The sequence below is a fragment of the Chlorocebus sabaeus genome, chromosome 10 (genome assembly GCF_047675955.1).
Source record: "Chlorocebus sabaeus isolate Y175 chromosome 10, mChlSab1.0.hap1, whole genome shotgun sequence".
NCBI lineage: Eukaryota > Metazoa > Chordata > Mammalia > Primates > Cercopithecidae > Chlorocebus > Chlorocebus sabaeus.
The window spans coordinates 104,223,610-104,229,402 of NC_132913.1; the positions used below are offsets into that span (position 1 = coordinate 104,223,610).

At 45.1% G+C, this 5,793-nt stretch overlaps 1 pseudogene; it reads right to left on the reverse strand.

Moving 5' to 3' along the window:
- Positions 1-2,240: 2,240 nt before the first annotated feature.
- LOC119625147 (large ribosomal subunit protein eL31-like) lies at positions 2,241-3,344 on the reverse strand (annotated as a pseudogene).
- Positions 3,345-5,793: the final 2,449 nt, after the last annotated feature.

Consider the following 5,793-nt stretch of genomic DNA (forward strand, 5'->3'; position numbering starts at 1 on the left):
AGAGAGGGTCCACTTTTCTCTTGGGCTAGAAAGATGAACAGCTTGGTTAACAGCTTGGTTTAATGTCCTACCTGGGTCACAGGTGAGAATGAGAACTGAGAGCCCTGTGTGTGATCTTGGGCTACATGGTGGTAGAATTCTGGGCCATGTGACCTACTGCTTCTAGGTGTTAGCATGTTACTTTCTCTTCCCTTGGCCTCTTTTTTCTTTTGATTGAAGTTACTTTAGAGCATTCCAACTTTTTCTTGGTTGAGAAATTCCTTTTCTTTCCTTCCTTCCTTCTTTCTTTTCTTTTCTTTTCTTTTTTTTTTTTTCTGAGACAGAGTCTTATTTTCTCAGAGTCACCCAGGCTGGAGTGCAATGGCATGATCTCAGCTCACTGCAATTTCCACCTCCTGGGTTCAAGCAATTCTCCTGCCTCAGCGTCCGAGTAGCTGGGATCACAGGCACCAGCCACCACACCCAGCTAATTTTTGTGTTTTTAGTAGAGATGGAGTTTCACCGTGTTGGCCAGGCTGGTCTCAAACTCCTGAACTCAGGTGGTCTGCCTGCCTTGGCCTCCCACAGTGATGGGATTAGAGGCATGAGAAATTCCTTTTCTAAGGAGAAAGGGAATTGCTGATGGTGGTGCCAGCTGGGGAAGAGAGGGTGAAGGCTTCACGTGGCAAGGCAGCAGTCAGCCCAGCATGAGAGGCAAAGGAACTGGGAGCAGATATTCATAAACTCAGGAGGGGGCAGACCTGTTGGCCTGACCACCGAGCCTTTCCTAGTTGAGTCTTTAATTCACGGAATATACAGCCAGAAAAAAATAGCTCATCCTTGGCCTCCTGCTGATGTAATGTCACTGGATCAACAAAGTGGTTACACACAGGCAGTCACACAGGCACAGACTCAGAGCGTGCAGGGCAATGGAACTTTAATTCAGTATATGGAGCAAATAGAGATCACCTCCCAGCAGTGTCTAGACCCTGGGGATACAGAGGTAAGCCTGCAACTCAGGAGACGAGCCAGGCATGTCGACTAAAGTTTGGTGTAATGGAGCAAGTGTCGAATGAGATACTGAGGTTGCCTGTGTTCATTTTCCAGGATTGCTCTAACAAAAAACCAAAGTATGAGTGGCTTTGAACAGCAGAAATTGATAGATTGTTCTGGAAGCCAGTCAAAAAGGTGTCAGCAGGGCCATACTCTCTCTGAGGGGCCTCAGGGAGAATATTTCCTTGCTCTTCTTAGCCTCTGTGTTTTCCGGCATCCATGGTGTTCACTGGCTTGTGGCTGTATCACTCCAGTCACATGGCCATCTTCTCTCTGTGCGTTTTCACATGGTCCTCCCTCAGTGTGTATCTGTCCCTGTATCCATGTATCCCCATTTTATAACGATACTGGTCCTATTGGACTAAGACCCACTCTAATGACATCATACTTGATTACCTCTGCAAAGACCTTGTTTCCTTCCTTCCTTCCCTCCCTCCCTCCTTTCTTTCTTTCTCTCTCTCTTTTCCTTCCTTCCTTCCTTCCTTCCCTCCCTCCCTCCTTTCTTTCTTTCTCTCTCTCTTTTCCTTCCTTCCTTCCTTCCTTCCTTCCTTCCTTCCTTCCTTCCTTCCTTTCTTTCTTTCTTTCTTTCTTTCTTTCTTTCTTTCTTTCTTTCTTTCTTTCTTTCTTTCTTTCTTTCTTTCTTTCTTTCTTTCTTTCTTTCTTTCCTTTTCTTTTTTTCTGCTTTCCTTCCTTCCTTTCTTTTCTTTTCCTTTCTTTTCTCCTTCCTTCCTTCCTTCCTTCCTTCCTTCCTTCCTTCCTTCCTTCCTTCCTTCCTTCCTTCCTTCCTTCCTCTCTCCCTCCCTCCCTCCCCCGTCTCTCTATTTCTTTCTTTTCTTTTCTTTCTTTTTTCTTTTCTTTTCTTTCTTTCTTTTGAGATGGAGTCTCACTCTGCCACCCAGGCTGGAATGCAGTGGCACAATTTTGGCTCACTGCAACCTCCGCCTCCCGGGTTCAAGCAATTCTCCTGCCTCAGCCTCCTGAGTAGCTGGGATTGCAGGAGCCTGCCACCAACCATGCCCGACTAATTTTTGTATTTTTAGTAGAGACGGGGTTTCACCATGTTGGCCAGGCTGGTCTCAAACTCCTGACCTCAGGTAATCTGCCCACCTCGGGCTCCCAAAGTGTTGGGATTACAGGTGTAAGCCACTGTGCCCGGCTCACTTTTTTTTTTTTTTTAAGTTTATAACTTTATTTGATGTATTTAATGATCAGCAGTTAGTTCTCATCCACATTGACTGTAGATTTCTGAAAGTCATAACAGCTACATAGGTAACCAAAGTGTAGAGCTTATTTGGTGAATCTTTATCCCATTATGTTTTCTGGACAGCCACACACAGATACGATATGGGATATTCCTTATTCCTTTGGCTCAGGCAGCTTTGTTGAGACGGGTATCAATGTGCACATCTGGAGTTGCCATCTGCTTCCTGGCAAATTTCTGGATCTCTTTGAGTGCCTGAGGGGCACGCCTCTTGAAGCTGACTCCATGGATGCACTTGTGAATGTTGATGGTGTATTCTTGGGTCACCACCTCGTTGATGGCAAAACGGCCCTTTTTCTTCTTGTCACCCTTCTTTGCAGAGCCATTCTGCTGGGCCCAAGTTGGAAAGGAAGAGCACCGATCTTATTTTCAAATAAGGTCACATTCTGAGTATTGGGGATTAGGATTTCAGCATGTCTTTTTGGGGGGACCCAAGTCAACCCATAACATTGCCCAGTGAGGAAGTGACTCCTCAAGGTGTTTGTATGTAATGGGCAGAGTGTTGGGGAAGGCTTACCAGGAAATGAAGTGGAAGAAAAGGCATTCCAGGCAGGCAGAACAGCGCAGACAAGAAGACATGAAGATGAAGATTCAGGACAAGAAGAAACTGACACCTCTTGGGATCTTACTGTGTTGCCATCACCATGTTAGATACCACATAAAAACCACCATCAAACTCTCCCCACATTGCCATTACTCCCCCACTTCACAGGTGAAAACTGATATGTGGAGATAGGAAGTGACTGGCCAAAGGTCAGCTCACAGTGTGGCACCATAGTGGAGACAAGAAGCCATACCAAGCACCCTATGTCCAGTGCCTTCTCTAAAAATATGGCATAAAGCTGAAGAGACTCAGGTCTCTTCTCAGCTGAAGAGTGTTAGGAGTAGGGCTTTCTCTTAGGGGTCCCAGATATCATTCCATGTAGATGGGTGCCTACTCCACTATGCAATGCTCCTGGTCAGGCATTGGAGAAAGGCCTTAGGCTGACCTCTGAGTCCCCCACGACACCTGCTGACCTGCTGGAGGTTTACGAATCCAAGCAACAGCCATGGTGACCAGGCTGAGTGATTATACCACATCGGAGAACTTGGCTTACTCTGTGTCTTTGGGCATGGTCAGCTCTGCTCCTAATGAGAACAGTAGCTGTCAATTTCCCGAATGTCCATGGCCTTAAGGAAAACATGAAGCAGCCAGGAGGTTCTGACTCCCCTGCTTCTGTGCCTTTGCCCAGGTGTTCATCCCCATCTGCTGCCTTCAAGCCCTAATAAACACTTGGTGAAATGGACAATCTAAGCTCCCCCAAGATGCAGTGGGGAAAGCTCTGCCTTTGGAGGTGGAATACTGTATTTGAACTTGGGGCTTCCCATTTACTGTTTGATCTTGGCTGTGTCTGTTTTGACTCTCAGTTTCCTCATCTAGACATTGGCATAATAATACCTAACTCACAGGCTTGCAGTGGGTATTGAATAACAGCACAGATGCGTTTTGTTAACATTAAAGTGCTGTGTGTATGCAAGTTATTAATCATAGTTGATACATTTAGAACTCTTCATAGAGCTAAATCAGACAATCTCTCCCTGTAATTCTTTCTCTCCCAAATAGAACCCCCTAAAATAAGGGTCTACAAACTGTAGCTCATGGGCCAAAGCCATCTTGCTGCTCATTTCTGTACAGCCTATGCACTAAGAAACACTTTTACATTTTAGTAAAATGTTTAGTAAAATACTTTTACACTAAATGGTTGAAAAACATCAAAAGAATAATATTTTGTGACATGAGAATTATATAAAATTCAAATTCCTGTGTCCATAAATAAAGCCTCTTCAGAATGTAGCCATGCTCATTTATTTATGCCTACGGCTGCCTGCAGACAACAACAGCAGAGCTGAGTAGCTGCAACAGAGACCAGACAGCCCGCAAAGGACAAAATATTTACCATCTGGCCTTTTACATAAAATGGTGCCTGACTCCTGATCTAGAATAACAAAACCAGGCAAATAAAAATGCTGAGTTAAGCTTGGATCTTTAAGCATTAAAACTGGCTATGTCCACAGTCCTCAAATCTTTGGGTCTTTGAGGAGTTCATACAGACCTGTCTTCCAGGAGTGTTAGAGCATTGGCCTGAGTTGCCCATGGCTTAGGCAAGGTTGACAGAACCCCCAGCAGAGTGCTTGTGCTGGCAGCCTGTGGCCTCTCTCACTACTGAGGGACCAAGGAAGGCCTGTCCCCTTAGCAGAGCTGCAGCTGTCTTGAGTCCAGAGCCACACAAATCCCACTCTGCCTGCAGCCGTTTAGCCATTGAAGTTGCCTGTGTGTCAACTGGCAGAGTGCTTTGCCTAGTGACAGGTCTCCCATTTAGATGTAACCACCTTTTTATATCCATGGAGCTTTTTTGAATGCCTCTCTCCACTCAGCGCTTTCCCTGATGATTGAAAAGAGCTCAACCATCAAATGGCATTATCTCCTCTGAATGGCCTCAGTTTATCACCTGGACAAGCCCAGAAACTTCAACCCTGAGTTTCTCTTTGTTGTAGCAACAGGTGCTCAGGAAGGGGGTGGGGTGGGCAAGGGGGAGGATGCGTCTAAGAGGAGGAAGGCTGGGAAATGCTCTTTGGGGGAGATCTTTAGAAACTGAATCAGCTTTGCTGCTCTGGGACAGGCTGCAACAGAATTTGTGCAGGACTCAAGGGTAGCAGGTGATGCAATGATCTTTCAAGCTTCTGAGAAAAATGTCCTATGACTGACCCGAGTGTTCCTTAAAAAGAAAGAGGGTACCAAAGAGTTTCCCTAAAAAGTTCTAAGGGAAAAAAATTTCAAGAGTTACTTTTCCATATTTTTTAGTTGTGTATAAAAATATTCTCATGGCTTGAGCCAGTTTAGTGACTACATTTTCTACTTAGTCCTCTCTGACAAGGGTCTAAGACGGTTCCATCATTCCCAAGTGCCAATTTTTTATAGATGCATTAAAATGTTTAGTCAGCCAGGTGCAGTGGGTTGCACTTGTAATTCCAGCATTTTGGGGGGCTGAGGCAGGAGGGTCACTTGAGCCCAGAAGCTTAAGACCAGCCTGGGCAACACAGGGAAGGTCCCAGCTCTACAAAAAAAAAAAAAAAAAAAAAAAAGAGAGAGAGAAAATTAGCCAGGTATGGTGGCGTGCATCTGTAGTCCCAGCTACTTGGGAGGTTGAGGTGGGAGGATCCCTTGGGCCTAGGAGTTCAAGGATATAGTGAGCTGTGATTACACCATTGCACTCTAGCCTGGGTGACAGAGTAAGACTCTGTCTCAAAAAAAAAAAAAAAAAAAAGTTTAATCCAACTATAAAGGTTGGTACTGGGGAGTCTGGAACTAAACTTCAGAGGAATCAGTATTATAGGGTGGGAGTTGGGAACTTTATCTGGAAAGAGCTAGATAGTAAATCTTACAGGCTTTACCAGCCATGTGGTCTTAGCTGCAACTATTCAACTCTGCTGTGGTAGCACAGAAGCAGCTATAGATACTA